This window comes from Eptesicus fuscus, chromosome 15, assembly GCF_027574615.1.
Source record: "Eptesicus fuscus isolate TK198812 chromosome 15, DD_ASM_mEF_20220401, whole genome shotgun sequence".
Lineage (NCBI taxonomy): Eukaryota > Metazoa > Chordata > Mammalia > Chiroptera > Vespertilionidae > Eptesicus > Eptesicus fuscus.
The window spans coordinates 34,014,377-34,029,716 of NC_072487.1; positions in this window are offsets into that span (position 1 = coordinate 34,014,377).

Sequence of the window (15,340 nt, forward strand, 5' to 3'; positions counted from 1 at the left end):
ATTATTAGATAGGATTTTCCCTTTGGTAGGCATATCCTCTTAACAAACATCCCTGGGTGGCAATATGTCCTCATTGCAAAATTATCTCCTTTTAGACAAATAATCTGATTGCTATCTGTTTTAGTTGTTAATGATTTGAGTTAGTTAAGGTAGAGCTTTTTGCTTTCCTTGAGGAAGTTCATTTGCAGACAGTATGTAGTACAGGATCAGGCTTGGTTATAGCAAAGATTGCCGGCAAACCACCAGAAGGTAAGTGAAAGGCATGGGCCAGATCCTCCCCTCACAGCCCTCAGAAGGGACCAACCCCACCTCTGTGTGTCCTTTCTTGATCGGGGACTCCAGCCTCCAGCACTGTTGAGACAATACATTTCTGTTGCTTAAGCTGCCCACTTGGTGGTACTTTGTGTGCAAATCGGCAAACTAATACAATACCCTTGCCTGCTGGTTACCTGCTGAATGAGGGGTCTGAGAACAATGTGATTGTCCCTTTGGAAAGTGTGTAAAAAACCCCATCAAGCCCAGAACTACTTGATCTTTATAGCAGACCCATTTGTGGCTGTGGACCAGAGTGCCACAAATTGCCCAACTACTAATTGCAAAGGTTTCCTGAAATCCAACTGTGATAGCCTGTGGGGTTCCTGGAGACCTTGAATTGTCTGGCCTGACCCCGCAGGGGGTGTTCGAGACTAATTGTACTGCCTCATACAATGCTGTCGGGAGAAGCGAGGGTCTGAACTTAAGCATCCTGGGTAATTCTTTGTATTTTTACAGGTATTTCATGTTCTCATTTCTATGCAGTGCAGTACATGGTAATGGTTTTAAATATTGTTCCTTTTCTTTCTTAAAGGCTGTTCCCTTGTATTATGGGAAAACTCATATTACTGATCAATTTTATTTATTTATTTATTATTTATTTATTTATTTATTATTGTTTAAAGTATTATATATGTCTCCTTTTTCCCTGATTAACACCCCCCCCCCCCCCGCCACTCCCGCCCCCCAGGGCAAGCCCCAGTGTCCGTGCCCATTGGTCATGCTAATATGCATGCATACACGTCCTTTGGTTGATCTCTGACCCCCCTCCTGATCAATTTTAAACCCTTTTCTCCTAGTTGTCATTTCCTCCAGCTGTCCCCAGCCCGTCACTGGTAGTGACGTCACCGAGGGAAATGGGAGGTGGGCAGCAAGAGGGACAACCATCTCCCTCTGGCCCACTCATAGCGGGTGGAGGAGAGCACAGCGTGGGGCCACAGATACAACCACCCTTCCTTTCCCCAAAGCACCCGAAGGAGGTGACCCTTAGGGGAGACTGACACTGGCTTAGACAACAAAATCCCTTTTCGGAGGACTCGACACGGAAGTTCAAAGTCTCAGCACAAAACCAAGTGCTGAGACCTTCAAAGCCTTTGTCCTATTAAGGACTATTAACCGGAGTTGGCAGGTAAAATTATGTTCTGGAGGTGAAAACATGGAGGGCAGAAAGTGAAGGAATTGTGCACTGCTCAAATTAGACTGTCGTTCAGGCAGGAAACCCATCGCCTGTTGGGGCAGTTGAGGCCAAGGACGCCAACAGGGCCAGGAAGGAAGGAAGGGCTCTCCTGCATTTCCCGCATCCACCTCCACATTCTGTTCCCGAAACTGTGCAGGAAGAGTGGGTTCACCCTGAGCTGGCAGCTGAAGTCCCCGGCCCATTTCCGCGCCTTTGGTTTTTTCTCTCCTTTGGGTCTGAAAATGATTCTGGTTATCAGACCGCCTCAGGTGTTGGCCTGTGGAATGCCTTTGCTTTTCAGAAAGCAAGGAAATGACCAAGAATTACAAAAAGGCAAGCCAGAACCACGGCATTTAGAAAACAACCATATTAGTCTGCCAAGAGTGGCCTTTGGAGGGGAAAAATAATTGAATCAGTGACTCTGAATACTGTGCCGCTTTGCATGACTCATTAAACTGCTATTTTCAACACGTCTGCCTCATACTGTAAGAAGGACAGAATCCTAAAGCAATCTAGACATTTGAATTCTTTTATATCTGAAAAGCCTTGTGGTACAAGTGCCTTCAGAGGTGAGCACAAGCATCAGTTGAAATACAAGAGAGCCATAATGGAGCTAAACTTGATAAGCCACTCAAGCATGACCCAGCCTCTTAAATCAGAATGCACAATTAATTGCTGCTCTTTTATTTATTATCCTTAATCCCTCATTGGATACCATTGACTTGCTACTTCCTAAGATGAGGCCATAGCATAGGCGGGAATGAATAATTTTTAAAATTATGAAGCAATTTTTTTGGTTACAAACCTGGGCTCAGACAATGTAAATTCGAATCATTTCCTCTTCCCAGCACAGCAACCTCTGAACTTGAAGAGGGCATTCATTTTTTCTTCCTTCTCCCCGTAGTGGGCAGAAAGTCAGGAATATGCAGATCCTGGAGGTCACTGGTCTTGTTCTTGCCCTCACTAAGGAACTGGCATCATTCCCACAATTCCTAGGGACTCCTCATCCATACCCTGAAATCTCATTAAAGGCCTATATTCTATGAAAACTGGTAAAACTGTGTGAACTAGCCCTTTCTATAGCCCTCTTCCATGCCACCTCCGACTTGTTTTATTCGTTTGATCAGGAGATAAGGAGTTTTTTCACTTTGAACTGTCTGTGGTTTCGAGCTGAGCCAGCCTAATGAATCAACAGAATTTGATGTGAAGGGCATCAGGAAAGCCACTTTTCTTCCTGTTTATCCCACAGCTTTCTCCATTGTTTTGATGTTGCCTAAAATTCACTGTTAGCAATTTCATCCTTTGTCTTCATTCCCCTGTGAAATATATATTCTCTTGGGCAGCATAACACTTTAAGCATTACCCGCTGAGCCTGAATCAGTCTGTAGAAACCTATCCTGAGAGGAGGCCACGTGAGGGACTGAGAACAGGGACCTAGGGCAGCAGTGGTGGGGGAAGGACCACACGGAAGGGAGAGACCTAGAGAGCAGACAAACAATCCTCAACCCTCTGATTGGAAATAGCATTGGCCCTAATGTTGGGAGAAAAGGATTAGCATAGTTTGAAATATGTATATCCCAAGATGCCTTATTTAAAAAAACTAAAGAAAACAAAAAACTACTCCTGATTATAGAAGTCATTGACGCTTATTGTAGAAAACCTCATAAAATGTAAAAATACAAAAATGCCCATAATCTTACAATCAGACATATCTAATCCTTTGCTACAATGGCATGTAACTGATGTTATGCTTTATGCAAAGTTGTTTTTCATTCTGTCTTTCTAATTAACATTATGTTGTGAGCATCAATACATGGTGATTTTTCATAGCTGTATGATATTCCATGATTTATTTAACCAGTTCCCTATCAACCTTTGTCATTACAAATGCTAATAGCCAGCATTCACAAATCTTTCTAGGTCCTTTTCTAGCTGGCTTGTGTCAGTTAATTCATGCCATCTTCACAAAAGCCCAAAGAGGAGGCACAGGTATTAGTCCCAGGTTAGAGACGAGGGAACAGGCACAGAGAGGTAAGTCACACGTTCTAAGTCACACGCTAGCAAAGAGTGCACCCAGGATTCAAATTGAGATTAAGAGCCTGGCCTCTTAGCCTTTCTGCACAAATCTGATTCTTTTCTTAGGTTACGTTGCCTAAGCAGCGTCTCTGGGTTCAGGAGCAAGTTTTCCCTTTTTTTCTGGTGTGGCTCAGTGGTTGAGCATCAACTTATGAACCAGGAAGACACAGTTGGATTCCCGGTCAGGGTACATACCCGGATTTCGGGCTTGATCCCTAGTAGGGGGCATGCAGGAGGCAGCTGATCAATGATTTTCTCTCATCATGGATGTGTCTATCTTTCTCTCCCTCTCCCTCTCTGAAATCAATAAAAAAACGTATTAAAGCAAAAAAAAAAACAAGAAACGAAAACAAGAACACTTGTGTTGCTGCAGCTGAATGGCTCTGTTTACATTTTGCCTCCTATCGCTGAGCTGACAGGGGAAGGAGGGAGCCTGCTCAGAGACCCGAAGTCCTTGAATTGTGGCAGCGTTGGGGATTTCTGAAAGCACATTCTGGCCTGGCCGCCCTGTTCTTTGCGTTGCCTTGGATATGAGGTGAATTATCAGCGCCGCTCCTTGTGGGTTGCTTTTCACTTTTCTGTTTGTTTTCTAACCACGGTCAGGGAGTCAACGACCGGAGTCCTCCAGCCCTCTGTCTTCAGAGTACAGCGTGTGCACCGGGACGCCGGCATCGGGGAGTGCCCTGCAGCGTCAGCCGGGGCCAGAGGGCAGCCTGAGCTGGGAGGCCTGGGTATTCCCTTGGGTAGTTGTTTATCTGTATGTTTATTTGTTTTTGACAGAAAAGACTTTTAAATGTTTCAGTGGGAGGTTGGTTAACCGGATTTTGGACTACTCATTCAATGGAACGGTATAAATGAGGTAATTTGGCATGCACTGACATGGAAAGATGCCCGAAGCATTCTTTTAAGTAGAAAAAGAAAAGAAAAAAAAGAACAAGTTACAGAACAGCGCCCGTCATACAATCCCATTTTTAGCATATGTACCGGTATAGCAGAAAGAGTTCTCTAGAAACTGGGGTGGGGAGGACTTAGGGCCTTCCGTTTTCTATCCTGTGCATGCTTATATTCCTTGAAATTTTCAGTGGACATATATATTACTTTTAAAGTTACAGCTGACCCTTGAACAACATGCGTTTGAATTGCACAGGTCCATTTATACATGGATTTTTTAAAATTTAATTTAATTTATTTTTACATGGGTTTTTAAATGTAAGTACCTGTATTGTTTTTTATCCGGAGCTGGGAGTCTGCAGATGTGGCAGGATGACTGTATGCATAGTTCTGTGCTATTTTATACAGGGGACTTGAGCGTCCACAGATTTTGGTATCTTTGAGGGGTCCTGAAACTAATCTTCCATGGCTAGCAAGAGACAACTAAGTTTTGGGGGAGTCAAAAGTTATAAGCAGCCCTGGCTGGTTTGACTCAGTGCTTGCAGGGGTCCTCAAACTTTTTAAACAGGGGGCCAGTTCACTGTCCCTCAGACCGTTGGAGGGCCGGACTATAGTTTAAAAAAAACTATGAACAAATTCCTATGCACACTGCACATATCTTATTTTGAAGTAAAAAAACAAAACGGCAAAAACACCAGCATGTGGCCCGCGGGCCGTAGTTTGAGGACGCCTGGCTTAGAGCATTGGTCCTTGGATCAAGGGGTTTTGGGTTCGATTCCGATCAAAGTATGTACCTGAGTTGCAGGTTCGATTCCTGGTCCTGGGTCAGGACGTGTTGGGGAGGGAATCAATTAATGTGTCTCTCTCACATTTATGTTTCTCTCTCTCTCTTCCCCTCCTTCTGTCCTTTTCACTCTATCTTTAAAAAAATCAATGGAAAAAAATATCCTTGGGTGAGGATTAACAAACAAAGTTATAAGCAAATTTTTGAGTGTGCAGTGAGTCAGGGATCCTAACCCCTGCATTGTTTAAGGGTCATCTGTAATATAAAACCAACAGACTTTATAGGAAGGTAGAACACTTGGAGTGTAAAATTTTAACAAACATATAAACTCATTTACAAATAGGGAAGATACAGAGAGAAGAAAATGGAAGCTAAGGGAATCTAGTACAATTAGTTCCACAGTACTAATTGAACCAGTATTTGGGAAAGGGAAATATATTTTCCCCCTTGTGTTTTCAAACATTTTAGTAATCTCATTGTATAATCACTACACACTATTTACATACTTTAAGTGTAGATGCAAGAAAGCATGAAGTCATATTATAAGTAAACCCAAGGCAACTCTGAAAGGCAAGGAGCGAGTGTGGACCAGCAGCTAAAAGTGAAACCGGGGGTCCAGGTTACTTGGGTTCTTGCCCAGGCTTGCTGTGTGATCTTGGGCAAGCCACTTGGCCTTTCTGGGCTTCAGATTCCTTATCCACCGTCGAAGCGTTCAACCCTGACTGCACACCAGAATCACCCGGGGAGCTTTTAGAACACCCTTGTCCCGGCCGCTCTGGGGTGGGGCCTAGGCAGGCTTCCAGGTGATTCCGGTACTCAGACAGGGTGAGGGTGTTGGCCAGCCTGGGCTCAGGGAGCGTCAGTTCACCCACCCCCTCTCTCAACCCAGGCCCTGGACCTACTAGTGGTCGTTTCAACAAGCGAATAAGTAGATGTTTATGTAGCTCTTGGAGAAGAAAAGTTTGAAAGACACCATTTGGCCCGATCACCTCTTGGTTTTGAAAAGTGGTTGCTCTTTGCTCATAATAACCAATTTCCGTGGGGCTTTTCACCCGGCATTTGGATGTAAAGAGTATGCATTTTTAAAGCTGTCCAAATGCCTATTTATGCAGCAGACCATAACTCCTCTCTGGATAGGCTGCTATGCTTTATCAAGTAAATGATACACATTTACAAAACTGTCTGGAGCGGCATTTACCTGAGGGACTGTTATTATTGTGTTTGAATTTTTTTTTTTTTTTGAGCCCTATGGTTCATTGGGTAAATAATACCTTTTAACCAATTTTTAAATAGACGTGTCTAGCAAGATGCCATTTTATCAATCTTATCCACTCTCGTACCTTTCAAAGAGGGCTCTTTTAGATTGTTTTTATTTTAAATTTCACATTAAGATACTTTACCAAAACACAAATAAAAGGATCAAATCTTTAAAAACTGAGTCAGAAGCGTGCATCTGGCCTCTGAATTCCCCCGCCCTTTTGGTAGATAAAGAGACTCTCATAACTGTACCTTCCATGGGCTCCTTCAGTTTCAGGGCTAAATTCAAGACATTTTTGCCTTTGTGGGAACATTGCGGAACAAGGGGGACTTACTTAGGTAGGATTGTGAAACGGAAGGACATCAGATAGGACAGGGATGTGTCAGCATGAGTCATGCGACCCCTATAAGAAATAGGGCCAGGGCCTCAGAAGTGACATGGAGATCCCCCAATAGAGAAGGGAAAGACTCAGTAGAGGACTGAGAATGTGTATTGTAGATAAGACCAAGGACCTTGTATGGATCACGGTTCTTTGTTGCAGACAACAGAATCCACTTCAAGCTAGTATAAGGAAAACGGTTTTCACCAAAGGGTATTCATTGATCGACAGTCTCCAGGGAGGCCACACAGGCTTGGCAGTTACCCATAGGAACAGTGGAGCTAAAGATAGTGCAGCCAGAAGAAATGAGGAATCGGAGCTTAAAAGAGTGGTTCTCAAAGTGTGTTCTCAGACCAGCAGGATCAGCATCACCTGGGCGTTTAGTAGAGATGAAAATTCTCAGGCCTCACCACAGACCCACTGATGAGCAACACTCAGGATGAGGCCCAGCAATCTGCGCGTTAACAAGGTTTCCAGGTAATGCTGATAGACAGTGAAATCTGAAAACCACAGGCTTAGTGAGACTCCAGCAGAAGGAATCTGTGGCTGCTGCTTCCTATTCGTTAGCGCCTAGGAATTTAGGCACTGGATGCCCGAAACTCTGCCACAGCAGCCCCAGAAGAACCAGGTGCATCTGCCAATGCGTTTGCAAGAAGAGTCCATCCCCTTGCACATGGCTGCTGCCTCACGTTGCTCACTTCCGGCTCAGGGACTCCTGTAAGTCATCCTGCAGGTAGGAACCAGAACCGTATTACGTGCTAGCACCCTATTTGCAGAGGACATGAAGGAACATGATTTAGCTTTCCAGTTTATGGTACAGGAATAAGCTAGAGGAGATGGGAATGGGTGTTGAGAGAGCCAACCTTTGTATCTGCCATTAACCTGATGTCCCTTGTGGATGCCCAATGACTCTACGTACTAGCCAGCCTGTTACAGCAGAGGCGGGTAGCCAATGAAAGCTCTTGAGGCTGGTCGCCCAGCCCTAACCCATCAAGGACAGACAACACCCCACAGAAACCCCAGCTCTGGGACCTTCACCCCAGACACTGCCTGGAAATCAGACTTTCCCCAGGATTCAGGGAGCCTCAACTCGCATGTAGTCTGGGCTCACTGTAACTTACACATCCATGACAGAGGTGACCTCTGGCTTAAAGAAAATAATTTCCTCCCTAGCTCCCATTATTTAATTGCAAATTAAAGTAGAAGGTATTTCTAAAGGTGCCATGATAGAGTGTATCGCTTCCCCATACTGAACATTGAACAACATTCCATCCAACTATTTGTACTCACTTCCTTACAATCAGAGCAAGATCCTGATAAATAAATCTTTATACTTAACCCACACGTGTCCTATTAAATGACATTGCTATAGCAGTACTGATGGTGAAGTATGTCAGGGCTCTGAATAGCAACGGCAGTCTGTTTACTTGGTGAGAGCTGCCCAACCCCAAGGTCTAGGCTGGCCAGGAGGATCACGATTCTCAGGCCTGCTTCAGCCTGACAAAGGCTTACCTCCTCCTGGTTCAGCTCTTAATTCAAACACCAGATCCTTAGAGAGGTTCTCCTTGAGCACCCCAAAGTCGTGTTGCCCTCCCAGAAGGCACTCCCCATCACGTCACCCCGAGTCATCACCTTCTCATCCTTCTCACTCTCTGATGAGTTCATTTGGTTTTTTTAAATGTCTGTCTCCCCACCAGAACATAAGCTCCGTGAGGATAGTGGCTGCCCTAGCAAACTAATAGAGTAGCCACTGTGTACTGGGTGGGCCTCATTCCCTACTATCAGCTAACTCCTCCTGCTTTCTTAGACATTTTAGCACAAATGAGTTTAGGAGAACAAGACTTTAGAGTTTTGAAAAATGGTCTGATACCTTATTAGGTTATTAGGCATGAGAGCAGATTAAGGAGGACAATCAACAAGGCATCAATCGCTCTTGGACTCAGAAAATTATTTCAGCAGCAGCTGTAGCCCCACCAGCTGCTTTTGCTGTGACTCACAGGCATGAGAGCAGCACTGTGCAGTGAGGCTCCGGCACTGCACACACGCTCACCAAGAGAGACCCAGTGAAGAGCCAGCACCACCCAGTGTGGTGCCAAGGTGCCCCCCACATCTGCGTCCCACTGTGGGCCCTGTGGAGTCCATGTCCCTACCATGACGGTCTGGCTGGCCTCCAGCACCTTGAGATGTCTGTGCATTGAGTTATTTGCTTGCCGCCCAGCTACTGAGTACCACTGAGCCATGACATCACATCTGAAATAAGATCCGCTTCTGAATCTATAAGCTGGAGTGGCCTAATGAGAGGCTGATGTTGAAGGGACAGAGAAATCCAGAGATGGAGAAGGAGATGGACTTGATTAGAGAAACTCAGGGATAAAAAGCCAATCACTTTTCATTTTTCAAGAATCATGCCAAACTTATGGTCTGGCTAACATATTTTGCTGGAATGGAAGAAGTGTGCCTATTCAGGAAGCCAGCTGCCTCTTTCTGTACTCTGTGCTTTGGCTTCCTGATTACAAAGGCCTTTTCTCTTTGAGTTCAGTGACAGAAACCAGGGCATCTGCCCAAGGGAGGAGCCAGGGTGACCTTGAAGAGAGTGTTGTGGCCTTTCTGGGTCTAGGTGGTGACTTGACTGATTCCCCTACCTTGCCTAATTCCTTTGGGAGCCCTGGTCATTGTGAAGCCATCGCCACTGTCTTCAGTTCCCACAATGGCCTTCTCCCTCTACCTTATTGACCCCCCGAGAATGGCTATAAAATGATGAATCCTTAGAAAACCCTATAAAAATGTTTCTGTTGCAGGTTTGTTTCAACATAATTTTTGACATCTGAGTGCTATCCAATGGATCCTTCAAATGAACCTTCTCCAGGAGAGGCTTCCAGATCTGTGATTCGGTGCTAAATTGGAGTTGGTGTGTTAGTGCCACCGAACACATGTTATGGGAAACACAAAGTCTTATCCTTAATGTCATGGCCAAGAACACACTTAGCTATTCCTGTGATTGGTTTATAATCTCCATGCAAGTCACTGAGGAGTCAGTGATGGGCTGGAGATAGCAATACTGAGCAGATAAAAGAACCAAAGCAAAACTGTGGTCCATCTACACAACGGAATACTGTGCTGCCATAAAAAAGAAGGAATTCTCATCATTTGCAGCAACCTGGATGGAATTGGAGAACATTATGCTAAGTGAAATAAGTCAGTCAATGAAAGAAAAATACCACATGACCTCACTCATTTATGGATAGTAAAGAACATTATAAACTGATGAACAAAAAGATAGATACAGAGACAGTAAAGCGTCAAACAGTCTGTCAAATTACAGGGGGAAGGTTAGGGAGAGGTGGGAGAGATAAGAGATCAACCGAAGGACTTGTATGCATGCATATAAGCATAACCAATAGACGCAAAACTCTGGGGGGTGAGGGCATGTATGGGAGTGGGGTGGGGGGGACAATGGTAAGATATGTACACATATAATACCTCAATAAAAAAATTTAAAAAAGAGAGAGATGTAAATGCCGAACAAGGGAACCGATATCTTAACACCAGTCTGGTAACACAGTTGGTATTCTGTGCTAAATAAAAATAAGTTAAACAAACAAAAACAAAACAAAAAAGAACCAAAGCATCTTAGTCCCCCAGTCCTCAGCCTGCCATGAACCGTGGAGTCCAAGGTGGCCCTCTTCCTATTTGGTACCAACACTGGCCCCTGTTCTCTTACTATCCTTCCCCATCTGCTTCAGGCCTTTATTAGATCAATATTCCCATTTCAGCTTCCTTCCTTCCTTCCTTCCTTCCTTCCTTCCTTCCTTCCTTCCTTCCTCCCTTCCTTCTTTCCCTCCTTCCTTCCTTCCTTCCCTCCTTCCCTCCCTCCGTTCCTTCTTTCTTTCTTTCTTTCTTTCTTTCTTTCTTTCTTTCTTTCTTTCTTTCTTTCTTTCTTTCTTTCTTTCTTTCTTCCTTTCCTTCCTTCCTTCCTTCCTTCCTTCCTTCCTTCCTTCCTTCCTTCCTTCCTTCCTTCCTTTAGTGTTTAATTGAAAATTATATTTGTAGTTTCTAAAATATTGATCCGTAAACCACTTTCTTGGTAGCACGTGTGCCAATGAAAACAAAAGGTGAAGAACTGAACTAGTCTCTCAGTGCCTTCCAACCACAAGGGGGTGCGGACAGAAGTACAACATTACTGTGTACCAGATCAGAAGAGAACCAGCACTACAGGTCAATAGCACTACAGGCTACAACAGTCTGCCCACCTGGTAACCCAGAATTCAGTTCCCCCACCTTCTATACATAAATGTACTCATCCTTCTTTCATTCCCCTTAGAGCCCAAAAGTCCTGTCCAGTTTCAGTATTAAACAAAAAGTTCAGGATCTCATGACAGTCTATACTTTAGTGAATGAGGCAGCCTCATCATCGAACTTGAGTATGGCTCTCTTGATCTGGAAACCAGTGAACTAGAAAGATGAGCTATTTGCACCCCCTACTCCTCCCCCATTATGCAGTGGCTAAACACTCCCATTGGGAAAGGGACAAATGGGAGATACTCAACAGTCACTGGTCCATAGCAATTCTGAATAGGCTAAGAGTAGGCAGACACTCCAAGACGCCTCCACCCCTCCACTCCTACAGGGATGGCACATTTCTTCAATCGGCCCTGATTCAGCTCCCTGGAGGTCCTTCCCTTGTCTGTGTTCTCCTTTGCACTTGACTCTGCTTTGCTTTTACACCACTCGTTTTGATATGATCTGAATGGGACATGAGTAAATGACCTCCTGGCAGATGAATAGCTTTCTCAGCCTGCTTGCAGGCCCGAAGGTGGCTGAGGGAACCAAGGGTCATTTAAAATATCAAGCAGTTACAGACATTTTTTAGGCTAGGCTAGTGGTTCTTTAAAAAAAAAAACATTGATGAGAGAGAAACATCAATCGGCTGTCTTCTGCACACCCACCACTTGGGGTCAAGTTCACAACCCAGGTTGTGGCCTGACTGGGAATTGAACCAGCAACCTCTTGGTGCACAGGATGATGCTCAACCAACTGAGCCGCACCAACAGGTTTCAAATAGCTTCTTGATCCCTTGCTCTCTCTCTTCTCCTTCTGGTACCCCTATGATGTGGATGTTGTTATGCTTGACATTCCCAAGGCCCCTTAGACTTTCTTTTTTTTTTAATTCTTTTTTTCTTTGTGTTGTCCTGCTTGGGTGTTTTCTGTTATTGTGTCCTTTAAATTGCTTATCTAATCTTCTGCTTCATCTAACCTGCTAGTGTAATCTTGATTTCAAATGTTATATTCTTCATATCTGACTGGTTCTTTTGGTGATTTCTATGTCCTTTCTTATGCTTGTTATCTCTTAAAGTTCTAAGTTTATCCATTCTTTCACTTAGTTCCTTGAGCATCCTTATAACCATTGTTTTGAATTCTGTATCTGGTAGAGTGCTTATCTCCATTTTATTTCATTCTTTTTCTGGAGATTTCTCCTATTCTTTCATTTGGGACATGTTTAATTTTTAATTTTTAAATTTTTTTTTTTACTTTTAATTTTGGCTGCTTTTCTGTATTTGTTTCTGTGTATTAGGTAGATCTGCTATGTCTCCCAGTCTTGGTATGGTAGCCTTATATAGTTGTTGTCCTGTGTGGTTCAGTGGTGCAGTCTCCCTCATCCCCTGAGCTAGGTACTCCAGGAATGTCCCTTATGTGGGTTATGTGAGCTCTTTGTTGTAGTTGAGTTTTGATTGCTGTTGGCCCATCCATGGATGTAATCGACCCTGAGGCTGGCTGACTATGAGCATCGACCCCACCACAATGTAGGAGCTTTTATGTGGGGGCTAACCTCACAAAGTGGAATTAGCCCCAGCAGGGTCTGGTGCCTGCCAAGATGTCCTTTGGGTGTGCCACTGGTGGAGCTAACTGAGTCGTGCTCTGATGTTGTCTGAAGCCCACCACCGAGTGTATTGTTTCCGGGGTCTCTTGAGCGGCACTCCGGTGCAGGTCAATGTCAGACGCTGCCTGTGACCAGTCTTGAGCTACCTTTTGGAGCTACAAAGTGATCCACAGTTTGTGGCGGCCTCTGCTGGGCCTGAGTGCACTTGGAAGGAGCCAGGCTGTGTACCACCAGGACCTAGCCGGGGAGTAGGTCAGCAAAAAGTTTGTTACTTCAAGATCTGCCTCTGTTTGCCGGCTGCCTGTTAGGCTCAGTCACTGAAAGAGCCTCTGGCAGGAAGCGAGTTGTGTGAGTAGGTCCTCAGTAAGTCACCAGGTAGGGGGGGGGGTGGTGTTCACCAATGGTGTTCACAGACTCAAACTTAGCCAGTGCTGGGCTGAGGACACTCAGCAAACGTCTCAGGGGTACAACAAAGCCATCAGGGACCTTCCAGGGGCCTGTAGACCTTTGTGGTGGGGCGGGGTCTCAGGGAGCCCTCAGGGTGAGGCCAGCGAGTTCATTAGGCTAAAACAGTCTAAGATCTGGCCATGTGGAGGGAGGGCTCTTCAAAGAAATGGTGGTGTCAGTGAGGTATAGAAGGGAAAACTTAGTCTCTCCCTGCCCATCTCTGCCACCCCCTGAGTCTGCCCGGACCTCCTCAAGAGCCTTCCAAGAACTTCTGCACCACAGACCCAGGCTGGCCACAGCCAGTGACTTCTCCACAGGGTGAAGGCTTGGCAGGGCAGGGCCACAGGGAATTGGTAGGATAGGGCTGGTGCATCCCCCCAGGCTGATGCCATATGAAGCGCAATGCTCGACCCAGGAAAGATGGCATTTGTGGGTGGTGTGGGACATGGATGCAGCACAGGGACCTTGGCAGCGGTCCCTCCAGCCCTCTCCCTGTAAGACTCTGTTCTGCTCTGAGCTGCTGTCTCTCTGCCAGAGTCTGGGATGAGTGCCTGCAAAGATTTTGTGTGTTGTCCCTTTAAGAGGGCTCCTGGTTTTCTACCTTACCTCTCTTCCCTATCTCTACCTGGCAGATAGAATCCCCACTGGTTTTCACAGCCAGATGTTATGCAGGCACCTCTCCAGGCTGAGGAGCCCAGCGTGGGGTTGAGAACCCTCACTCCTCAAAAGGTACCTTGACAGCTGAGATTTCCCTGCGGATTGTCTATTGTCACACATGGGGTAGGGCTAGCCCTTTTCATGTCTCCCTCCTGCCTAGCACTCTGGCTGGGACTTCTTCTGTAACCCTTAGTTATAAGACTTCTGTTCATCTTCATTTGGTTATTCAGGATGACTGTTCTATAATTTGGTTGTCATTTGCATTTGGTCCTGTGAGGAGCTGAGTATAAGTTCCACCTGCTTCACCAACAACTTGCATCCCCCACCCTCTCTGTATCTTCTGTGCTGAGGTGTCTGTCCAGAGCTTATGCCCCCTGTTTAACGGGTTGTTTGTTTTTTTATTGTTGAGGATTAAGTGACATTTAAAAAATACGTAGATACCAGTTCTTTCTCAGATCCGTTTTGAAAACACTTTCTCCGATTCTGTGGCTTATGTTAAAACCAGTTAGAAGACAGAGATCTGCAAAAATGCCCTCCTCTCCCTTCTCTCCTGCTCCCCCACCAGCAGGGGCTTCTCTCTCTCTCTTTCTCCAGGGAGAGCCCATCTAGAGAGGATATATGTTCTCTGCTCAGACAGCTCCCATTTCTGAGCAGACAAGATACGTCGCTGACTGTGGCCTCACCTGGCAGCCTCACACCAAGTGGACTCCACCTGACCTGACTTTGAATGAGATGACGGCTCTCTCCCTCCTCCCCACTGAGCAGAGTCCCGCTCACAGACGCTGGATGTGCTGGGTGTGTGGGCTGGGCTGGCACAGGACTGAGGCAGAGGTCCCCGCTGGAGGACCTCTGTGGTTTGGGTGCTGTGACCTGCCCCAAAACCTCGATCCTGATGCGCTCACCTTCTGGCAACTTCCATGCGGCCCCTTACGAGATCCCTTCTGCTCACACAAGGTCAAGTGGGCCCTGCTGTTGCAACTGAGAACTCCCCCTGGATGGAGCACAGTCACGGTGGTCCTTGGCTGCCTCCCTAGACCTGCTTTCCTGACAGAGAGGAAGGAGAGAGGGAGCAGGCCCCACCCTCCAGTGTCCTGGGCGGCAGGGCCAGGCCGCTCAGCTCAGCTGTTCTGGAGCAGGTTGGGACTGGTGTGGGCTAGGGGTGGGAGTTGGGGAGAGGGTAGATGGATGGCTCCCAGCTGGGTTTGTCACTCTCAGGTCCCTTCATCTCCTCCACTCCCACCTCTCCTCCTTTCTTCCTCCCTGAGGTCTCAGCCCCAGGTCTCCTCACCCCTGCTTTCCCAAACAAGGCTCGAAGTGGACAATGTGACCTCAAATGTAGGGTACTGCCCCCAATACCCTAAAATCATGTTTACATTAGACCAAGAATCTCCACTTCTGGAGACCCGTCCTAAATAAAGATGTATGGACGCAGAAGTTCCCTTCAGCGCGATGATAGGAGTGAAGAATCAGAAACGGCTCAT